This window comes from Gracilinanus agilis, chromosome 4 (assembly GCF_016433145.1).
Source record: "Gracilinanus agilis isolate LMUSP501 chromosome 4, AgileGrace, whole genome shotgun sequence".
Lineage (NCBI taxonomy): Eukaryota > Metazoa > Chordata > Mammalia > Didelphimorphia > Didelphidae > Gracilinanus > Gracilinanus agilis.
In genome coordinates, this window is record NC_058133.1 from 130,879,846 (window position 1) to 130,905,056 (window position 25,211).

The window sequence follows — 25,211 nt, forward strand, 5'->3', positions numbered from 1 at the left end:
GAGGAATCTCTGGATTAACCAGTTTTGCTTCTTTTCCTCTAAAATGTAAATATTCAGAGGGCAGCTGGGTGGCTCAGTAAATTGAGAGCCACATCTAGAGAAAGGAGGTCCTAGATTCAAATCTGGCCTCAGACACTTCCAAATTGTGTGACCCTGGGCAAATCACTTAACTCCCATTGCTTAGCCCCTACTGTTCTTCAGCCTTAGAACCAATATTGGTTCTAAGAGGAAGGTAAGGGTTAAACAATAAAATAAAATTCAAATATTTCAGGAAGGTATAAGAAGTCATTAACATGCTAATAGATTGACCTACACCAGAGTAAAGCTTGTTTTATCAGATTAGCCCTAGAATAGGATAGTTCTTTGATAGGGAAGAGGAATTTAAAAAATGAGTATAGGAAGTCTTCCTATTCTGTGGGATGGTTAGGTGAGAACCATGGGGCATCATGGGGTAGTTGGAAGAAGAAAGATGCTAGAAGGCAAAGGAAGATGGGCACAGAGAGTGGCACAGAAGGACACTGAAGATGAATTTAGTGTATTTCAAATTTTTGACAAAGACTCTCTTGCTGCCCACCTTAACCTTTCAAGTCTTAGAACAGAGGGATATAAACAAGGGGAGCATATTCATCTCCTACTTTGGACTACTATATGCCACCTTTTCCTGTTCCAAATTTATGTGTATTATTCAGAGATAGATGAGCCAGCAGATTCTAGAATAAGGGCAACCTAGGAAAAGCCAGTAACAGAAAGACTGGCTCTAGCACCAACAGAGAAGGACAGAATCAATGGCTTCTTTATCATTCCTGGCACAGAGGACCATATGTTCACCATTCTGATGATTTCAAGGGAAAAGAAAAACAACCATCCCATTATTTTCACATCTCATTTGCATAATGGACCTGTGGTAAGACGAAGATCCAAGGATAATGAGGGTCCTTTTTAGGGCTTTGGGATAACATCATCTGATACATCTTTGTAATAATAGAGCAAATAGAATAAACATTCTCCTATTTATTCACTTGCAGCTGTCAATCATTGGTTTGCTTTTCTCTGAAAACAGTCTTCTCCATCAGCCCCCCTTTTTAAAGCTGCTGAATTAAGGGGCAACCTAATGAAAATGTAACATGTAACAGAGAACAAGGCTGCCATGTACAATTAATGCTATCTGGAACTTTGGACTATATGGAGCACTATTGGTGCAGTAGAGATGGGCTGACGACTGCTGCTGACCTCAGAGAGACTACAGTCTACAACACAAAAGATAATTGAACATCAAATGCAATTAAGTATACCTAAATTCCATGTGGGGGACAATCAGGGTGTGCTGGAGTCAACTCGTGAGAGATACCAGACAGCAGAGAGAGACAGAGACAGAGGATTGTGTTAAGTTTTCAGTTTGAGCATTTATTTACACTTCAAAAATTGGCAAACTCTATGAATCAAGGCTTGCCTTATTACTCATGGAGCTTTTTGTTGGGGAGTATTTTGTACTCTGGACTTAAGAAAGTGATAGAGAAAATGTTAACAATGCAGACTAAACTTAAAATATTTAATGCTTTTTGGGGAGCCAGTTATTAAACATTTAACAGCACATTTGTGAAAATGATGAATATATAAATACAGTGCCCACAGCCTGGTTTTGGAAAAAATACTGGATTTGGAGTGAGAGGATAAGGGCTCAAGTCTAGGGCTTTCTAGCTAACTGTGTGACTTCAGAGACACATGGCTTCCTTACCTGAATGTCAAAAGAGATCAGTATAAAAACACTGCTCTCTCTAGGATATTATTGTGAGGACCAAACAAGGTACAGAAGGTAAAGCAACATTCAAATGTGAGCTATTTGGTCAAAGGAATTCACTGCCATTACAATCATAAGACCTTGGTTCTGTCCAAAATAGATAAAAAGGTCTCTTCTCACAAAACAAAGAATTGTCAATAGGGGAATGGCTGAACAAGTTATGGTATATGGTGGTGGTGGAATGCTATTGTGCCACAAGAGATGAGTAGCAAGATGATCACAAAAAACCTGGAAAGACTTCTATGAAATGATACAATGTAAAACGAGAAGAACCAGGAGACCTTTGTGCTCAGAAACAACAATAATGTATGGTATCAACCATAAATGACTTAACTATTAACTATTATGCAAGGATCAAGGACAATTCCAAGGGATTTATGGCCAAAAAAAGGCTATCTATTGCCATAGAAGGAACAGAATCCAAATGCAGACTGAAACGTTCTTAAATTTATTTCCTCCATGAATTTTTTTCTAGTGTAAGCAATATGTGTCTTCTTTCACAGCATGAAGAACATGGAAATATGTATTATATGATAACACATGTATAACCTATATCATATTTACCTTCCATCATGGGGAGGAGGGAGGAGTAGGAAAGAAAGAGAGAACATGGATTGCAAAATGTCAGAAAACAATATTTAAAATTGTATCAACAGATTTTCCAGGTTAAGATGGTGGCAGAGTAAAAAGCAGCTGCTTAACCTCTCCTAACCCACACATATAGGACTCCTCAAGAGGACATAAAAATAAATCCAGACGAACGAAGGGACCCCACAACAGAGCACAGCATTGAAGGTACATGGGATCGGGGCATTTCCATGCTATAAGGGGGTGAAATAGCTCTCACTAAAACATGAGCTGAGTAACCTCCTCCTTCCCCCACCACCACCTACAGGGCAAAGCCAGCGCAAAAGAGTTAGAGCAAGTTTGGGGCATCCATTAAGTTCTTGGCAGCTACCTGGGATCACCAGGGCCTGCTCAGGAGAGCAGCAAGACTTAAGACCCCAAGAGGCTAAAAAACTGGACTTTGAACACAGCCCTGAGCATAGGTGCAGACCTTGGGTGGAGACCCAGTGCAGAGGGGTGTATGACTATGGAAGCAGCACCCTGAGACTGTTAAAGGAGCCTTGGGCAGAGGAGCAAGCAAGGGGACTGCCAGGAGACTTGACCCTGAGAACAGCTAGACTTGAGACACCAGGAGCCTAAAGTGTGCAGATCTAATGTGGGCGCGAGGATAAAGCTGAGAGGGCCTCACAACCCTGTGACTCAGGCAAAAACTACACAGCTCAATAGGGAGAGCTTGTCTATCTCACCTTCCCCCAAAAAATAAAATTGTATCAATGTAAAAAAATGGTTAATTAAAAAACAAATCAATGAATCAACCAACAAACATTTATTGCTCGGTGCCAGGCAAAGAAGAGTAAGACCAGTACCTGCCCTTAAGGACTAATATTCCCAAAATAGTGCTTTCATAAATCACTGCCCAGGTTAAAAACCTGCACTTATTTCCAATGGCATATCAGTTCAGGTTCAAACTCCTCTGCCTGGTTTTCCATGCCCTCTGTTATCGAGCCCTACCTCACCTTTCCAGCTCCATTTCTTGCTGTTCTTAAAAAGATATCTTCTATTTTCTTCAGTCTAACCTTCTCACTAAGCACTCCATACACCATGTTTACTCTTGCATAGACCCACTCCTTTCCCAACTTGCACTAGTACTGGCAGGTTGGGTCCCCAGAAGGGTGGCTGCTTCCTTAGCTTCCTTCATTCCAGGAATTACCTGGGGTTGGCTATTTCAACGTGGTGGCTCACAAATACTGAAGGACTTCCCATTAACAGTTCCCCTCAGCAATCGTCTTAACTTCAAGCAGCTGCTGAAAATGGCATTTATTCCAAAGATATGGCAAAAACTGCAGTTTTAAAGCATTTTCTCCAAAACTCAGGGAGCACCCTCCTACAAAAATATACGTCAAGTCTGTGAAGGGGAGAATGGGCACAGGCTTACAGTACAATAGCAGTGAGGCACCAATGAGGACAAGGCAGCTCACAACTCTAGACATGCATGGGTCTTGACACCTTTTTTTTTTTCCCTTTGGAGCATCCTCAAGAAGTTTATTGCAGGTCATTGTATTAGCACTGCTGAGTCACTACACTGTTCATCCGGGTACCGGATACCACTTTGCTGCTATTCTGCCTTGACACCAATACTTATTATCAATTATAAGATGGAAGGTAAAGATTAAAAAAAGGAAAAAGAAACAAGAATCCTGATCAATGCAACAGCCACCTACAACTCTGGAAGTCTAGTGATGAAACATGTTTCCCTACTCTTGACTGAGATGATGGACCAGAGATGCATAATGAAATACACATTTTGGGCATGGCCAGTGTGTAGACTTGTTTTGCTTGGTCACACTTATTTGTTACAAGGGATGGCTTTTGTGGGGAGAGGAGGTAAGGTTAGTGACTATGATGCCAACAAAAGAAAGTAAAGAGCATCAATGAAGCTTTTTTTTTTTTTAAATCTAGAGCAAGAAGAAATCCAGAGAGAGGCATGGACAAGCAGAACAATTTACATACTGAATATATCAGATTTTTTAATGGGCTAGATATAACAGATTCACAATTCCATGTACAATCCTCTTTTTCTGATCTTCTTTGTTTATGGAAATTGTAATGTTTGTTGATGTTTTCCAGGTTCAGAATCTGGGGAAAAAAGAAAAGAGATGAGAGAGACAGAGAGAGAGAAGAAAGAAGAAAGAAAGGAGGAGAGAGACAGAGAGAGAACCAGGGTTGGATTCAAGAGAAAGAAATGGGTTCATATCCTATCTTTTACACTTACTAGCTAGGGGACCATAACAAGTAAAACTATCTCTTTGAGCCTTGGTTTCTTCTTCTATAAATAAATGGGAATAATAACATCTGTAGTATATTATTCTTACCTTTGAGGACAGAAATTATTTCTGATTTTGTTTTCATATCTCCAAGATCTAATCCAATGACTTGCACATTGTGGGCACTTAATAAATGCCTATTGGATTGAATTACCTTAAATGAGATAATGTAAGTGCCCTATAAACCTTAAAACCTTGTATTGTTGTTGTTCTATTGTTTTCAGCCATGTCTGATTCTTTGTGACCCCATTTGGGATTTTCTTGGCAAAGTACGATAGTGGGAAATTTGTTATTACATATAATTGTTAAAAAATAATGAATGAAATTGCCAAAAAAAAAAGATACTAGAGTAGTCTGCCATTGCTTTCTCCAGGTCATTTTACAGATGAGAAAACTGAGGCAAACAGGGTTAAATGTCTTGCCCAGGATCATATAGTTAGTAAATCTGAGGACAATTTTTAGCCCAATAAGATGAGTCCTCCTTACTCCAGGTCAAACACTCTATTCACAGCCATTTGGCTGCCCTTTAAAATCCTATATAAATGTTTCCTATTATTATTTATTAGATTTAGCAGACAAACTAGCTCTTTAGACCCCCACAGTACATTGATACCTAGTGGCAATTAACACATTTCTAGTGAACTTTTCAGATATGTCCAATTTACTTGGAGCTCAATAGAAACGACTTGCTTATTTAAAGTATTGATAGAATTCTACCCTATGAGAGGACACAAAGGAAAAAGGAGGCTTGAAAAGAGGCAGAGATGGGTTGGCTCATTCTTCTAATGTCCCAATGATCCAGCTCATCTCCTCTCCTCCATCTTCAACCATATCCCCATCTCCTGCTGCTCCAACCCTGATAAAAAAAGAGTTAACCTTCCAGCCCTGGCATCTGCCCTGCTCTCAATGCATCAAACCCAGAAACTACCACAAGGCCTTTGCTAAATATCTTCAGACTCCCAATCTATCAAGTCGATGATAAAGGCAGCAGTAGAAGTGTCACAAAATTCAATGCATTATTGATGCATTCTGTAATGAATGTCCATTCAGTAATTACACTCACTCCTATTAAAAATGTAGGAAAATATACGCAACAAGCTAAGAGCAGATTTCCAAAGAGCAATAGAATGTGTTGTGGTTACAATTTTATGAAAAATTACTTAAGGATATAATACCAGCATGATCATCTTAATACGGAGCATGATTCTGGATTTGGATGAATGTTTTATAAAGGTGAGGGTAGCAGGTTCTTCCTTCCCTCCTTCCTCAATATGCAACGCTGTACCCTCCCTCCATCCCCAGCCCTAATTCTCTCCTTAAACCTGGTTTATGGCGCATTTCCCAGAAGAAAAATCCCTCCCTTGCAGCAAGCAGCTTAGAAGAGAGTAAGATGAAGAAAAGAGGAGAACCTCCCACTTGTCTCTTGCAGTGCCTGGGGAAGAGCTGTAATCTGGCAGAAGCTTCTCTAGGCAGAATAATAACTGAACTGTAAATGGGGTTTTAAAGTTTGCAAAACTCTTTACCATTCATTATCTCACTTGGTTCTTATCATGTTGATACTCAACCTCTCACCTCCCTGGCTGTCCCTCATGCCTGGAATATTCTCCCTCCTGGTCTCCCTGATTTCTTTCAAGGCTCAACTCAAAGGTCTTTCCCAAGGCAGCCAGGAGGCTGCATGGATTGAGAGCCAAGCCTAGAGATGGGAGGTTCAGGGTTCAAATCTGTCTTCAGACACTTCCTAGCTGTGTGACCCTGGGCAAGTCACTTAACCCTCATTGCCTATCCCTTACCACTCTTCTGTCTTGGTACCAAAACACAGCATTGATTCTAAGACAGAAGGTAAAAAAAAATTTTTTAATGAGGTCTTTCCTAGCCCACCTTCCCTCTCCTACTTCTAGGACTTTCCTCTGAACTACCTCTCATTAAGCTGTAGAGATCTTATACGTGCATAGTTAACAATAATAATAATAATAGCTGCTGGCATTTGTTTTCATTCTGTTTTGTGCCAGGCACTGTGCTAAGTGCTTTACAATGATTATCTCACAGAAACCCTGGGAGGTAGGTGCTATTACTATCTCATCTTACAGTTGAGGAAAGAGAAGTTAAGTGACTTGCCCAAGGACAAACAACTAGTAAATGTCTGGGGCAGAATTTGAACACAGTCTTCCTGACTCCAGGCCTAATATTCTACCCACTGTACTAACTAGCTGCCATAGTTACCTCCATATTGTCTCCCCCATTAAACTGTGAGTTCCTTGAGGACCGTGTTTTTGCCTTTCTTTGCATCTCCAGGGCTTTGTACAGTACTTAGAATCTAGAAAGCACCTGATAAATACTCACTGACTGACCACAATCCTTTGAGAAAAGTATTATGGATATTATTTTCATTTTACCAATAGGGAAATTAAAGCTAAAATTACCAAAAATCAGTCAATCCAAAGCCAATTAAGTGTCAGAGATCAGATTCAAAGCCTCGTCTTCACAACTCCAGATCCAGTATTTTATTCATGAAGAAATGAATGCTATGTGGTTATCTACTCTTGATTTTTCCATGCTAACTCATCCATAAACTAAACAGAGATCTAGTATCTAACTGGATGTAGATAAATGTCCAATATGTCTATAATAGAATATATAGAATACGTGTAACTAGTGTAGAATGCCTGGAGATTTGCCTTAAGGCACCAGCATTATGGGGAGCTTTACATCCACCATGACTGCCATCACCATGCCTGCAAATTGAGGCAATGAACATAAGTCCAGTGAACCAGCCAGATTCCATGAGGGCTTCCCCTGCCAATGCCAGGAGGTAAGCCAGACTTCCTATGGGATGGATTGACCCTCTCTGGTGCAACTACACCCATAGTCTCATCCCTGCATCACTGCCCTCACCTCCTACACAATTCATTTGAATTTCCTCCAAGGCAAAAATTCCTATTTGTAGCTCTGGGTAAATCAAATGGCAAATCAGGGCAATTTCTTTACATTCTGCTTTCTGAGATCCCCAAAATATGGGTATCTCATCAATAATTAAAAGTACCTTAAGAGAAAGAGGCAGCTAGATGGTACAGTGGATAGAGTGTGGGGATATTTACTAGCTGTGTGATCCTGGGCAAGACTCTTAACTCTATTTGCCTCAGTTTCCTTCTCTGTAAATGAGCTAGAGAAGGAAATGGCAAACCACACCTGTACCTTCGCTAAGAAACCTCCAAAAGGGATCACAAAGAATCTGACACGACTGAAAATAATGAAACAACCCCAAAAAGAAAAAGGGGGACTCTCTCCAGCTCTCTAAGTCCACGTGCAAATGTAATTATTGTAATGCAGAGATGCAATCAAGGCATTTACCCTTGCAAAACCCAACTGTAGAACTTCTGGCAGTTAGCCAGCTTTAGAACTCTGACAAAGTTCAGTTGGTCCCAGAAGCTTGTGAAGAGTGGAGGGGCGAACTGGGCTCTGCCTTAGAGCTGAAACCTTGCCTTGAATCTGTGCTTTCGTCTTTGGATTTTTGGAGCTTAGCTAACTTCTCTGGACCTTCCCTGATCTTCCCTATATCATTCCCCTATTACCTTCCTGATTTCTTGTGGGCTTTGGGAGAAGGGTGGATTTTGGGGTTGTAGCAATTAGACTTTGAGGATTTAGTTCCCCATAGACAAGTAGGGCTTACCCTTGAATCAAACTATCCTTTGCTTCACTGTTTTAGTACTCCCTTACCTCAAGGGCAGCCAAACTTCCCCACCTGAGAGAGAGCAGGCTCTCTCTCAGTCCAAGCCACTCCTGTGACCCTCCCCCACCTTGAGCTTCTCCCTAGGGGCTGTTAGGGAAACCCTGAACTCCTCTCTCCTTGATAATCAACCCTGAAACTTTAATAAACCCCATTGTTACCTATTCAAACCCTTTGCTAAACCATTGGCTCAATGATAAATGAGAGTTGAAGGAGGAAAGGAATTATTCTCTCTATTTCCTGAGAGAAGCTGGAGGCGTCCATCTTGGGAGGAAGTAATTGTCTCTATACTTCCTCCTGGAAACCCTTCAGTTTCACTGACAGGGAGGAGCCTTGGAACTCCTCCTTTGTGCACTTGAGAAACTGACTAGAAAGCCCTCCAGTCAGATTCAAACCACTTTTGACTGGCCCTAACTTTTGTGTTTGTAGAAATACCATTTTCCCTGGAAGAGTCCAGCCTTCCTTCCCCAGCAACCTCTGTCTCCAGTCTGAGGGTCTCCCTGTTGCAGCTGCCTCCCCTAATTACCTCATCATCTTCCTTACCATTCATTATACTGCCTTGTCCTCTATTTCCCTAAACTCAGCCATTCCCTTATATCTCTCCTTACCATCTCAATCCACTATTGCACCCTCCTTTCCCATCAAAGGACCTAAACACCCTATTTACCTTTTCTTTGTTTACTTTTATTACATTATTGTGCTGCATAACAAGCTAAATCACCTTTCCCCTTGTTTCTTGGGTACCCCTCAGGGAATTTCTTTCCTTAATACTGTTTGTCCAGCTCCCAATTCTGGTATTTCCTGCCACCCCCCTACTGTTAACTATCAGTGATTAGCTTCTCAGTTCTATTTAATCAAATAGCAAAACACTCTAGTATTTTTGCCAAGAAAATCCCAAAAGGAGTCATGAAAAATTAGGCACAACTGAAAACAACAACAAAAGCTTTTACAAATGAGTAGTTACTCTGAAGAACAGAAGTATAAATATTTCTTTCCAATACTTTGGTCATGGGCATACACTTCTCTATACCATAATTTTCTCTGGAGCTTGAACTTCACAGAGTTTCTCTAGTTTCTGGGGTCAATCAAGTTCACATCTAAATGCAGCATTCTTGCTGAATGAGCCCCTATCTCAGCTACAGAAGATGCCAAAGGTCATTCCTTACTTCAATCCCTGACTGGCTGGCTGAAAAACCTTACATGGACTCTACTTCTGGGCAGAGCTATCTCCAGTCTCCTTCATCTAAATGGAGAAAGAATAAACACAAAGAACTGAGATGCAATTCCCAAGCCTCAGACAAGGAGGGTCCATGGACTCTCCCTTCACACTATCATTTTTCTATTCTCATTGGAACATAGCCATTCAGGAGCCAGAAATTAAGTGTGGTTTGTTCCACTTTGCTCACCCTTTGGCTTGGTCTCCATTATAGATAGAGATGCCCCCCTTATAGGTCTTCTCTGCTTCTTCTCTCCTCTCTTTTCAATCAATCCTTTGTACTGTTGGCAGAATGGTTGTTCTGACATGTAGAGATCTGATAATGGCACTCCTGTTCTCAATCATCTTTAGTGGCTCACTATTTCCTCTGAAGAAAGATTCTACCTAGAAATCAATGCTCTCCAACACCTCATGTCACTCTACCTTTCCAGTTTTATTCCTTATTCTTTCTTTTATGTGCCCTGCCCTGGAACCAAACTGCACACTACCTTGCCCCTTATTTACACGTGTCTCATGCCTTTGCTTGGGCTATTTCCTCCTCTTCACCTATTAAATTCTCATTTATCTTTTAACAAAACAAATGTTACCTCTTCCAGGAACACCTCACATATACATAAAAATTCTCTGATGTTTTCATCATGTCACACTGAAAATCAAAGCTCTCTGTATTGGTTTTATATTCCCTAACAGGTTCCCTAACAAATTTTTTTTATTATTCCCTAACAAATTCCATATAGGCAGGAACTATGTATCATCTAAGCTTTTTATCTTCCTAGCACAGTTTTGAACACCATAGGTGCTTAATAAATGCTTGTTTATTGTATTTGTATTTAGGGACATCTCCACGCATAGATATTTCTACCCAGTGGGTAGTTGGATTTTTTTAACGCATTTTGTTTTAAAATGTAGAAGCATATAGTTTAGGTTAGGTTTTTTCTGTCTTGGTTTTTATTTTTTTACATGGGTTTTTCTTTCTCACTCTGTTTTGCTTATACTGACTTTAAAATGGGTTTGCATTCCCAAAGTATAATTCAACGGATGGTGACAGAAGGCAATCTGGAGAAATAAACATTTTCAGTGTTGCCACAAAGAGAATCGAGGGATTAAGAGTATTATTGACTGTATTGGAATCGTTAATAGGCCAACCAAGCACAAGAGTTCTGATTTCAATTAATCCTTGTTTCATCCACAAATGAATATTTTGCTACCTCTGCAAAGAATGACCAGTGACTCGATTTCCCTGAATCTGCTTCCAAATCTAGAAAACAGAAGGGCTTGTCCCAGGTGATGCTTAAGCTCACTCTCAGTTTTAAATCCTATGACCCTAAGTTAACAGAAGAGAGTCAGGGGATGTTAATGGGTGTTTCTAGCACCATCCAGCAAGCTGCTTTCTGTTTGGTTGGTTGGTTGACTTTTCTTCCTTTGAGTTTTGCTGTGAAACACAATTTGCATTCCTTCAAGAACTGAACTGCAGGGAGTGCCAACTCTTCTTACAATTAATGACTTTCACTCAAACACTGAGCAGCAAGTCTTGCATGCCTTCCAAGTGTAATAGATTGGGGAGGTCATGGAAATGAAATTGCCTTCCACAAGGATGTGTCCTTGGCGATCTGAGGCAACAGAGAGGAGTGGGGGAAAAAATAACAGTGGGAAAAAAAATTGTCCAGAGACCTGGGTTCTGGTCCTAGCTCTGTCCCTAAATCTCTACATGCTATCACAAGCAGGAAGGCAGGGCATCACACCTCTTGGACAGGAAGGTGGCAGCAGCTGTCAGTAGCCCTAACAAGCATACCAAACCTCTTTTCTACTCTCATATTACCTGAGATGGACTAGAAGAATAAGGAGAAGCAAAGCCTCTCTCTGGGCTGGTAGTGGCCCAGCTACATATCAGAAGAAAAGGGGTCAAGAGGGGCACTGAAGGATTCTTTGTGACCAAGTCTGCCACAAAGGTGGCAGCTGTGAGGGAAATGCAAGGGAAAATATCTTTGTGTCTTTGTCCGTATTTCCCTGTGTTGTATGAGGTCATTGGCTATTCCTGTGCATTGGACTGTCCTGCAAACTGCCTGAGAATACCTAAGGACCAGGCATGATGATTCTGTGTAAATAAGAAAGTAAGTCAGCAAAATCTAAATCCTTGACATCATCTTCTACCTCATCCCTTATTTTATCAAAGCCTCTGTCAAAGATCTTGGGATCCTTACAATCAAGAATCAAAGGATCTTAATGATAGACTAGATCATATTCAAAATCCCTTCCAACTTCAACTTTTCTATAATTCCATGAATTTAATTTTCTGTGGGTTTTTTTTGCATATTCTAAATCCAAATTACTCTATAAATCAAGAAGTACATTCAGAAATAGGAGAAGGGAAGAATCAGAGAACAAATGATTGATGACACATATCTATCCATCATTTTTACACAGTTGTTTTCTTTTAAAACCTTTACCACCCCTCTTAGAATTAATACTGTGTGTTAGTTCCAAGGCCAAAGAACAGTAAAGGCTATGCAATTGGGGTTAAGTGACTTGCTCAAGGTCACACAGCTAGGAGAGGTATCTGAGGCCAGTTTTGAACCTAGGTCCTCTTGTCTCTAGGCCTGGCCATCTAGCTGCCCCTCACAGTTAAGTTATACTAACCACTTACAAAAACAGAGCAAAGGGTCCATTTAAGAGTCTTTTATAGGAATTATTAACCTTTTTGGCATCAAAGGCTTATTTGATAGTCTAGTAAAGCCTACATTTTTAAAATTTAGAATTGAAAAAAGACGTTAAATTTCAACTAAAAGTTAACAAAACAAATGTGTCATATTTCCCCATCCAAGCTCATAGACACCTTGAAATATATCCACAGACCCTCTTAAGGGTCCATATGCCTACTCCACAGTAAAAAAAAACTCTGGACTATACTAATAGGGAGATTTTTTTGGCCATATCTGGTTTTAGTCATTCTTAAAATGCAATAGAAGCTTAATAATTGTTTATTGTTTCATTATCCTACCAAAACAGGAGTCAATATCCTAATAGAAGGTAGTCTGTTGTTAACTAATATTTATGAAGTATTTTGAAGTTTATATCTCCTTTGATCATCACAATAACCTTGTGAAATGCTACTACAAATGAAGAAACTGAAGCTGATATAGGTTATGTGACTTACTCAGGTTCGCATGGCTAAGTGTCTAAAGCAGAATTTAAGCTCAGATCTTCATGATTCCAAGTCCAGAATTCTATCCACTGCACCATCTCACTGTCTCTAGGTAGAGGAGAAGGTATCTTTTTGCACATCCATGAAACCATGTTTTGCTCTGTTCTATAAACTTCTACTTGACCCTTAAAATACAACATATGACCCACTCTTTATTTTTTTAAACTTTTATCTTCCATCTTGGAATCAATACTATGTAATAGTTCCAAGGCAGAAGAGTGGTAAGGGCTAGGCAATGGGGGTTAAGTGACTTGCCCAGGGTCACATAGTTGGGAAGTGTCTGAGGCCACATTTGAACCCAGGACCTCCCGTTTCTAGACCTGGCTCTCAATCCACTGAGCTACCCAGCTGCCCCCATGACCCACTCTTTAAAAGTGTGAGTTAGCCTAGTAAGCTGCCTAGCCATCTTCAAAAATTCTATTTCATGCAAATCAAAACAACTCTGAGGTAGCACCTCACACCTAGCAGATTGGCTAAAATGAAAGAAGGGGAGAGTAATAAATGTTGGAGAGGATGTGACAAAATTGGGACATCAATACATTGCTGGTGGAGTTGTGAACTGATCCAACCATTCTGGATAGCAATTTGGAACTATGCTCAAAGGGCTATAAAAGAATGCCTGCGCTTTGATCCAGCCATACCATTGTTGGGTTTCTACCCCAAAGAGATCATAGATAAACAGACTTGTACGAAAATATTTATAGCTGCCCTCTTTGTGGTGGCAAAAAATTGGAAAATGAGGATATGTCCTTCAATTGGGGAACGACTGAACAAATTGTGGTATCTGTTGGTGATGGACTACTATTGTGCTCAAAGGAATAATGAACTGGAGGGATTCCATGTGAACTGAAAAGACCTCCAGGAATTGATGCAGAGTGAAAGGAGNGGAGGGATTCCATGTGAACTGAAAAGACCTCCAGGAATTGATGCAGAGTGAAAGGAGCAGAGCCAGAAGAACATTGTACACAGAGACTGATACACTGTGGTAAAATCGAATGTAATGGACTTCTCTACTAGCAGCAATGCAATGAATCAGGACAATTCTGAGGGACTTATGAGAAAGAATATCCACATTCAGAGAAAGAACTGTGGGAGCAGAAAAACAGAAGAAAAAACTTTTCCTTGATCACATGGTTCAATGGGGATATGATTGGAGATGTAGACTCTAAATAATCACTCTACTGCAAATACCAATAATATGAAAATAGGTCTTGATCAATGACACATGTTAAACCCAGTGGAATTGTGCGTCAGCTATGGAAGGGGGTGGGAGGAGGGAAGGGATAGAATATGAATCCTATAACCATGGGAAAATGTCCTAAATTAATTAATTAAATGAAAGATAATATTCAAAAAAAATTCTATTTCAAAAGAAGTGTCAGGGTTCCAGAATGTCTGAAAGCCAGGATCCAATTATCACTAGCCAACCCACATTCTTCAAAGCAGTGGCACAGAGAACATATTCAGGTGTCTCCTTATATCTTCTCCTAGGAGTGGAGAAACTGGCTCTGGGCATTGGGCAGTAAACAGCTCCACAGACTGAAAGGCAAGTATACATGTAAAGAAGTACCAGATTTATAGTCAAAAGTCCTGAGTTCAAATCTTGATTCTGTCACTTATAGTTATGTGATTTTAATCAAGACACTTGACCACCCTGAGTCTTAAGTTTATTGATCTGTTAAACTGGAAAAATAATACTTGCATTACCCACATGATACGGTTTTATAGAGATCGATGTAAATTCTGTGCTTTGTAAACTATATATTTATGGAAGCTTTTGTATTCATAAATATGAGCTATTATGATTACACATCACAACCCCCTGACGCCACCTCCAAAGGAGGGCAGTGAGCAGAACAAGCGATGGCACAGGTAAGGAATACGGTGGGTAGCTTTACCCTCAAGTTCATGTTGCCTAGGCAAGCCCTCAAACTTCCCCTGGCTCCTTCTTCCCTCTCCCCTCAAATATGAATGTCTCTACAGAGGTGAAGACTCTAATAGCCAGGCTTGTCCAGAATATGCCAATGGTGTTCTCTGTGCTTCCACTCACTAACCTGGCTTTGGCAGCCCCAATTGGAAATGCAATGAGCCAACTTCAAATAGCTGCTCTCAGGAGATGGGGAACAATGGAAGGAAGCCTCTAGGGGAAGTCTCAGTAATTTGCCAATTTCTCCCTGTTCAATCTCCCACCGCCATGCTCCATGAACTACTTTTCAGAATAACATTAAGTACCCAAAGTAAAATATATGGGATTATGAAGGAAACTGATTACATTGAAATATAACCATAAAATATTTTTTAAATATATTCACAGATCCCAGGTTAAAAACCACTTCATTAGGAGCCACCTAGGTGGCTCAGTGGATTGAGAGTCAGGTCTGGAAATGGGAGGTCCTAGGTTCAAATCTGGCCTCAGACACTTCCTAGCTGGGTGATCCTGGGCTAGTCCCTTAACCCCCATTGCCTAGCCCTTACCGCTCTTCTGTCTTGGAACCAATACACAGTAGTGATTCTAAGACAGAAGGTAAGGGTTTAAAAAAAAAAGAATCATTTCACTACACTTGCAAAAAGTACCCAGAGATCTTTATGAAGAAATGAACTCTTCACATTTCAAATGATACATCACATCCTATTTCTTTTGTGTTAATAACATTTTAATAGACCAGAGCAGTAGTCCAATAATGAGTCCTCAGCAAGACACAAGATGGTGTCATGAAAACTCACCAGGAAAGAACTGAGTTTTAGTTTTTACTGCACCTGCAGATCTTTCTAATGCTAAGCCTACTGCTTTTATCCCTCGTGGTTCAGTTTTTTCCTTCTGCAAAATGAGAGGGGAAAGCTAAATCAAGTTAAATCAAAATCTTAACTTTAGGTCAATGGACTCCCAAGAATCTCTGGATAGATTTCAGGGTATCTTTGAAATTGGATGGGGAAAAATTAAATCTCTGTTTTCACTAACCTTTTCCTGATGCAAGAGTGCAGAGTCAGGAAAACCTAAGTTCAAATGCAGACTCAAGTACTTACTGTCTTTGTATCCCTGACCAAATCATTTTACTTCTGTTTCCCTCAGTTTCCTCATTTGTAAAGTGGAAATTTTAAATATAAAAATAATATATTATATATGTGATATATAATATAAAAATTAAATATAAAATAGCAAATAACTTCCATTTTATAAATATAAAACATCTACCTCCCAGAGTTGTTTTGAAGATTAAATGAGATAATAAACTGTAAAGTGCCTGACACATAGTAACAGTTAAATAAATGTTAGCTATTATTATTATTATTACTAAAGTATAGCATTTCCTCAAATAATGGATGAAGGCAATAAACATTATCCAGAGAAAGGACCCAAAAGCTTCACCAGGTGACGAAAAAGGGTCTTGACAACAAAAAGAACCCCTGCTCTGCTGCTCTTTTTGGGGTGGCAAAGAATTAGAAATTGAGGGAATGTCCATCACTTGAGGAATGCCTGAACAAATTGTGGTATATGTTGGTGATGGGATACTATTGGGCTGTAAGAAATGATGAACAGGATGATTTCAGAAAGAGCTGAAAAGACCTACATAAACTGATGCAGAGTGAAAGAAGCAGAACCAGGAGAATAATGTCCACATAATAGCAATATTGTGGAATGATCAAATTGATAGACTGAACTACTATCATCAATACAATGATCCAGATCAAGTCTGAGGGACTTATGACAAAGAATGCTATCCACCTCTAAAGAAAGAACTGTTGATCAAAGCATCCTGTCTTCCACATTAGTTTATTTAGTTTTATTTTGGGGTTTGTGTATTCTCTTACAACAATGATCAATATAAAAGTATGTTTTTCAAGTTAATATATGTATAATCCAGATCAAATTGCTTACCATCTTAGAAGGGAGGGAGGGAATGTAGGGAAGGAGACTATTTGGATCTTATAAGTTCAGAAAAATTATGTTGAAAATTGTTATTACATTTAATTGGGGGAAATATATTTTTGAGTTAAAAAAATGTTTTTAAACCCTGCTCTAGAGATCACTCCAAATTTTCTTCAACTGTGGCCTTGTCTGGCCCTAAGGCCTGTTGCTGAACTTCTCCACTGAGGAATACTGAAGATATATTATGAAAAAAAATCAAAGATGAACATATTTGTTACTTAAGGAAATTCATACCATAAAGAATATAAAAGCCTGATGAAGTAACTAAATTTACTCCTGATGATATCAACTTTGAAAAAAATCTGCAATAAAGAAATTCCAGAGTACAGCCTCCAAAAAAAGCGAAGTTCCAGCTTTCCAACAAAATGAACCTTGGATCAAATCAATATGAGAAGGGTATGTATTCAAAGCCTGAAAATAAGAGGCAGCAAAAAAAAGAAAGAAAGAATAAGAGGCAGCAATTGCAGCAGGTCCTTTATCCATCCTGAGAAGCAAGCAGGAAATAAAAAGGAGCAGATGTCTAAAATTACAGTATTTCAAGGGGGAAAGACTACATTTGATGGTAACTGGTATTGCTTTCTTAGGAATTTTTGCATTTACAAGAAGATTCCCTTATTTGATTGATCTATTTGGGATAACAAAGGAACTTTTATTTTTATTTTTGAGTCCCTTCTTTTAAATATTTGTGGATGGCAAGGGCTTGTTGTTCTTGTTCTTTCTCCAATGGTTTTATAATTAAGTTTATGTATAATCGTGTATGTGTGTTTACTTGTTAATTAAATTGCATTTTTGAATAAAGATTCCTACAATAATGTCCATAAGAAAATCAAATATCATAAAGATATTTTCACATTGCAATTTTGATCTTTGATTTTACTGGTTTTAATTATCATGGAGAGCACTTAACTTTCAGCTGTTAGCTTGAAAGCAATGATAGGGGTATATATTTTAAAAAGAATGTGAAAGCAAATTCATTTTATAAAACAATTTTAAATTAATCAAAACTAAAAATATTAAAGCTATCACAGCCTGTCTAAAAATAGAGGCCCAGGACTCCAGATGAGCCCTAAGTTCCCTTCCAGTTCTATCACTCTATCCCTGGCATTATTTGGATGTGAAGCACTTCATTTCCAATAGATAGTTTATCTTCACAAGAATTCTGTGATAGACATGGAAGGGTTGGAAAAGTCATCCCCATTTTTCAGATATGGAAAGTGAAAGAAAGAGCAATTAAAGGGCATGTCAAGGTCACGCAGCAGGAATTGCTACTCTGTTCTTCTGTTTCTCAGCCCACTGTAGGCAATCAATCAATTTTTAAGGTTCTATAAGCATAAGCAAAATCAAGAAAATTATTGGGTTCTCATCACCCTCATTCTGGTGAAAACAATGCAGCACACTACATCACCATCACTAATCATCTAATCATCAGCAAGTGCCTATTATTTGAGGATCTATTCTAGCCCCTATTTACATTGAGAAACCTGATTTCCCTGAGATCTCAAGTTCATTCTGCAAGAATTAGCTGAGGATGCAAGATTCCATGGACCTTAAGACAACAGTCCAGCTAAATGATCAATGATCAGGTTTGTATTCTTGCCAATACTGGCAGAGACTGTTTATTGCTTGCCAGTAATTATAATCAGGGAAAACAGGATAGCAGACTCAGAAGCAGAGAAGATCAAACTCTGTCCCCTAGTTACCTTAAAATTCTGCTGCTACCATAGAGGACCTTGCAACTAATCTTCTGGCTGCCAATCTGGAGGTTAAAAGTATGGAGGGGGCCAGAGACTTGGTAGATAATAATGCTTCTGTGGCACTTATTGTCTTCATTATTATTTTAAAACTTATAAAAATAAATAAAATAAATAAAAATATAAAATAAAAATAAATAAAAAATAAATAAAAAATAAAATATTATTTTAAGTTTGTTGTATTAGTTGTTTAGTGGTTTCAGTTGTCTTCAAGTCTTTGTGACCCCAATTTGGGGATTTCTTTTTATTTTTTTTAATATTTTTTAAATTTTTTTATTTTTTAGAAAAATTTTCCGTGGTTACATGATTCATGTTTTTACCTTCCCCTTCACACCCCCTTCACACACACCCCAGAGCCGACGTTTTAACATGTGTCATCAATCAAGACTTATTTCCATGCATTGGTGTGGTCTTTTCCAGTCTACATCAATTTGGGGATTTCTTGGCAAAGATACTGGAGTCATTTGCCATTTCCTTCTCCAGTTCATTTTACAGAGGAGGAAACTGAGGCAAATGGGATTAAGTGACTTGTCCAGGGTCACACAGCTAATAAGAGTCTAAGGTCATGATGCTTCTGCCGTGCTTATTGGCATCATTAATTATTATTCTAAAGTAGTTAGGTAGGATTGTTCAATGTTATTAATGAGGGGCTATATCATTCTAGCCTTGTCTCCGATTTTTGATCCAATAGTGTTATTTGGTTTTGCTGCACAATATAACCAAATGCCACACTCATTCCTAACATAACTTCATGAGGCATTCCAATCCCACAAGGACTTTCCCTGGTAACAGTGAGAAGACAAGGTGATTTGCCTACAATGAATAGCTACAAGGTATAAATTGGATTTAAGAATTTCCCACCTGTTTAAGGCCCAATTAACTACTAATAGGATTTGTCACAACCAAGAACCAATCCCTAACTATCTGAAGAAAGAGTAAAACAAATGGGAAAATTAATAGAGCTATGTTTAAGACTCTATTCCTAAGGCTAATTGTTTGAATAAGGACTTCTGCTTTAATTAGAACTCAGCATTATAAAAAAGTCTGCCTTCTCGGATAGGGGGAGGAAGGGAAAGAGGGAGTTAACAGGGTATTTTAATGCAATTAACAAACAAACTGAATGTCCAGGAAAAAAGTGGTGAATTTCTTTTCAGACTGAAATAGAAAACAATGTGAATATTTAAGGTCTGCAACTGCACTTAATAAACTTCACTAAGGATTTAAAAAAACAATAAATAAATATTTTTAATAAAGTATGTTCGCTAAACGTTATTTATTCCTGGTGCATGCAAGGCTTTGGAATCACAGGATTTAGAGTTGAAAGGAACCTCAGAGATCATCCAGATCCTCTCATCTTATAGACAAGGAAACAGAATCAGAAAGGTTAGGTCCAGTGACTTGTATAAGATTGCAATGGTTCTGGAATCTTATAAAATTCTAGCTAGAAAGGACCTTAAAAGTTATGAAGTCCAATTTCCTTATTTTATAAGAAAAGAAACTGAGGTCCATAAAGGTTAAATGAGTTGGCCAGAATTGCCCAGATAATAAATGGCCAAAATGAGATTTGAATAGTGGACAAATTTTAGTGTAGGTTAAAAGACCACCCATTGAGGATGTTGTAGAGAGGATTCATGTTTCAAGTACAGGCTGAATTAAATTAGTTTAATTCAATTCAATTACAATTCTCTTATTTTTCTTTTTTCCTCTTCCCTTTGTATAGGTTTACATGCATTTGTGTGTGTGTGCGTGTGTGCATGTGTTACCTAGGTAAGTCACATATATTATATATTGTAGTTCCCTAGATGTGGCTCACAGTGATAAAGAGAAATCTCTAGTCTCCTTCACCCACTCTTATTTAAGGAAGACTTTAATGCTTGCCAGAAGGGGACTGAGAGAGAGAACTCTGAGGCTAGCCCTTCTGCTCTCCTTGGAGAGGAGTTACCAAGCTAGAATTATAGCTATCCTTTAAATACTGTTAGCCTAGGGAAAATATTATTTAAATTTAAGCTGCACTCTTCATCACTTATCCCCTAATAGGGAAGGAGTACCCAAACTACACATATCCAGGACCTAACTCCCTTCCTACCAAAAGCCAGTTACATAAAGGCCACAAATAGTGAAGAACAAATTAATCCGTTTATCTAAGACTATCAAGAACAGAAATAGAGAAAGTATACAGATGGAAATATATATTCGACAATGCACAGAGTGAATGAGCTGTCCCATTAGAAGTAAACTATGAGAAAGAAAGAGAAAAAGAGAGGGGAGAAAGAGGGAGGTGGGGCAGAGAGGGGGAAGAGGGAAGGATGGAGAAAGAGAGGGAAAAGGAGACTGAGAGGGAGGCTTCTTCCTTTCCCTTCAGAGAGCCGTCTCTGAAGAGAATCTAAAATAATTTGTCTTTTCTCAAAGCTGTGTAAGATTAAAAATTAATATCTAAATACTCCAAGTATTATATTTAATAAATTTATTAATAAGGACTTGAAGCAAAAAGGAAAGTAAATAGGCAAAAGTAAAAGCCTGAGCAAAGCCACCTTTCCCAGCCACAAACAAGGGGGAAAAGAGAGAACAAGAGGTGGAATTATACACAACTATATACAAACAATGTAAGCACAGCAAGGTGGGGATGAAAGAGGAAAGGGATGCTGGGAAATGTAATTCAAAGGTACAAGATTTTCTAATTATACAGCTGGAAGCCCAAAAAAGAAAGTTCTCTTCTCTTAAAGCTTTCCCAGCTTCATCCTTCATATAAGCATGAAGCATCAAGTAATTGATCTCCACCAATGAGAAGTTTGTACAAATGAGTCATTTATATTAGGAATCAAAATGGAGCTAATAGAAATGTCATTTTGTTTTTGCATATTAAAACACCATAATGAAAGTAGAATCCCCTATTTCAATGATCAATTTTCCCAATAATAATAATAGTTAGCAATAAAGGGTGAAACATTAGTACATCATCTGACTTAGGTCATTAATCTTCATTCCTTGTAGATAGTAACCACAAAAGATCAATCTAATCTGTAATCTCATGTTAAGAATTAGCATAACATTTTATATAATCAACAACTGGAAGTAGAATTCATCTAATCCAACTTCCTGGTGGTCAAAGCTAGTCTAGACCTCTCCACAAAATGAACTATCTCACCAATGGGATAAAGGGAAAAGCCCTATGGGATATCTATTTCACAGATATTACCCAAAAATGTAAAAACATTTCACCCAATATTTCCAAGGTATTCTCTCCCCAACATCACTTTGGTTTCTGAAGGAGTAAACTGAAAACTTAGCTCAGTCTTTTAGCAGTTCCATCAAGTTCAAATCTAACAGTGGCATCGCTGTCAGTTCCTTCTTTATTTCAGCTTTCACTGGCATGGGTCCAGAAGATTATTCCTTGATCCTTGGGGCATTGATGCTAGGCTGGCTATAACACCCAGCCTAGATTCTGGCTCCCAGTTTCCTAAGGCTTCCTCTCCCATGATTTGGAGTCTCTGACCCCTGAACCTAGACCACTAAGGAATAAATGGAAAGCCCAAGAGACTAGGACTATTTCCCAAGGTCCACCTTGAGTCAGAGGAGAAGAAGGCCCCAAGACACTTCTCCCTTCCACATGATTTCTCACCAATGGACAGTCTCTGAATTCGTCTAGGCTCAAATAAAGCAAAAAGAGAAGTTTCTGAAGCTAACTCATGCCTTTTAGGAGCCACCAACAATTCTAGTGATGCTACCAATCCAAAAATTCTCCCCTCCCACCCAAATTATGAGCTTCAATAACCAGAACCAGTTAAAAAAATCCACTCAAAGTCACTTCCCTTTCACATGGTCACAATTCTCCTGGAAACAACTCCCCATTATTCTCCACTCAGAAAGATGCCATCTACTCCCAGCATCTTCCAAATGGAGACACAATCTGAGACATTGTGTACATATGGCAGACCTTCAGTGCATATACACCAGAGACCAGAAGAGTTCAGCACTGTGAGGTCCGAAGCAGGGATGAGGGTGTAATTGATGTCTTTAAATTCTTGAAGGACTGTCATATGAAAAAGGAATTAGACTTGTTCTGCTCAACCCCAGAAGGCAAAACTAGGAACAATGGGTAGAAGCCTCAGAGAGAAAGATTTCAGTTCAATAGGAGACATCTAAACAATAGAAAAAATGTAATAGATAAAGAACTGGCCTTAAAGGCAAGCAGATCTAAGTTCAGATCTTGTCTCTTACATATATTGACCACTGTGAGGTGGTACATGTCATTTAAAATTTCATTGTTCTGGTCCAAAAGCCAGCAAAATAAGATCCAAGGGCCAAATCCAATGCAGCCTGGTTCTGTTTAGCCTGAAAGCTAAAAATGGTTTTTACATTTTTAAATATGATAAAACTTTATTTTAAAATGTTAGCTCTATAGACCAAACAAAAATAAACTGGTCAGATTTGGCCCATGGACTATAACTTACTAATCATGCTAGTCTAGGTAACTAAACTTTAAGTTAGAACAAAAGTGCTGACCCACCTTGGTAAAGGAGAGATCTTTATACCAGTGAAGTCACAGATCTATCCCCCACCCTTCCAATAATAAAAACCAACATTTATCTAGTCCTTTAAGGTTGGCAAAGCACTCGATCTATATTATCTCACTTGATTCCCTTAACAATTCTGTGAGCTAAGTACAATTATTATCACCATTTTCCAGATAGAGAAAAACCACTTAACCATTAAAACTGGTCAAAAGGAGAAGAGGATGTCCTGAAAGGTTCCATCCCTGGAGATGCTCTAGTGGAGGCTGAATAGCCACTTGCTGGGGTTGTCGTGGAGAAGATTCCTATTCCAATATAGCCTGGATTAGATGACCTGAGAGACTCATTCCAATTCTGAATTTCTGTGAATCTACAATTCTCAATTTTGGTTAATTTTTATTTTATGTAGAAGACAATAAAAGCTTCCCACAGCACTTAGCGAAAGGTAGAAACTCAATAAACATTAAATTCTGTACTGTAGTAAACTCTTCCAATTGGAGCCTGGCCATTAGCTCAAGGCATGAAGGTGACTTCTTATAATAGAACCTCTCTCAAGACTTGTGCTGCATAGCATAATCTCATCTTCAATGAGCTCAGAGTGTCCACTGATCAGGAGGACTGACAGATACTCTTCAATAATTATTCAAGTCCCCTTCACAAAGAGAAATCTAAGGTTTGACCAATGCATTCAATGTCCTCTCTCAGAGAAAGATATATTTGGCATTCACATGCTCAAGTCCAGAAATGAAATACTTCTATAAAATAGGACAAGAAAAGCCCCATAATGCCAACAAATAGTTTCTTGAGGCAATAATCTAGTTCTTGTTTCTTCCTTCCTATAGGCAACCAAGCAAATGCCATCCCTTCAGCCTTCCAAGGTAATATACTTGATGCAAGAAAGTCCAACCTGGTCTCAGGTGTAGATCCCTGGGGTCAAATTCAAATCGAAAGGATTCCCTACTGCCACAGGTTGATTTAGAAAACCACAAATTAACATCATCTAGGTTGTATTGTATTTGGGGGAGAGATTAAACATTTCCCAATTACATCCAGTTCAGGCTGCACATTGCACTTTTGTGAATCTCAAGGTCACATAGAGCTTACTATAGAGTAGGTTTAACATGTCCAGACTGGACAACTCTTGTGTGCCTTTCCAGTCCTAGAAATATGATGCTATGGTCAATCAGTCTAAGATCTTAGCCAGCAAATATTGATCCCAAGATCAAGATAAATGGCACTCTGAGTAGCTGTCATAGAAGTACATGTTTCCTTTTATATTTTGATATCAGCAAACTGAATCTGAAGAAGGCACAGCTCCTGACACCCAGAAGATACCTAATAAATGCTGATATGTTGATTAAACTTATTTAGGTGTGAACTATACCTCTTTTTTAAAATCTATGAATGAGTCATTATAAGGCTCTGTAAACGGCACTGTGGAGGTACCATTATATTCCACTTTATCCTCCAACTGGGGATTGTAAAAAGACCACCTAACTGATCTCCTGAACTTTATGATCTCCAGAAACTCATCATTCTGCAGATAAAATCAACTCTGAAACTCACACCCCTTCAGGGCTGAATGCCTCTGGGGTCCCTTACTTCCTCTTATTGGAAAAAGTGAAGAGTGAATATTGGGGAACTCCTTGTAAATCCTCCTCTATATAGGAAAGGCTCTCAGGGAATCTACCTCATCATTTTGCATCTGGATGCTTTCTTGGATTTCATGATCAACAGAAATTCATCATTCTGCAAGCTGAATTCAGCCCTGAAATTCTATCTTCTCAGATCATCATTCTCCTTGGCTGTAGGAATTCTTCACCTCCCCTTCCCACCCCAAGGCCAGCCAAGCAGCCTCCCTTCTTCTCCCACTTTTCAGCTTCTCTCTCTGAGTTGTCTTCCCCCATTAGACTGTGAGCTTCTTGAGGACAGAGATTGTCTTGTGTCTCTCTTTGCATCCCCAGAGCTAGTATAGTGCCCACCACATAGCAGGCACTTAAAAAATATTGACTGACTCTGAAGCTAACTCTGACAAATACATTCAAAGGTCTCTTGAAGGCAGATGGTTCAATAGACTAAGAGAGGAGTCATAAACTCTTGGGCCCTATTCATTTCAAGAACCCAAGGTAAAATGCAAAATCCCAATTCCCAGTCCTATCCCCCAAATCTCCCTGCGTCTTATTTATGGTC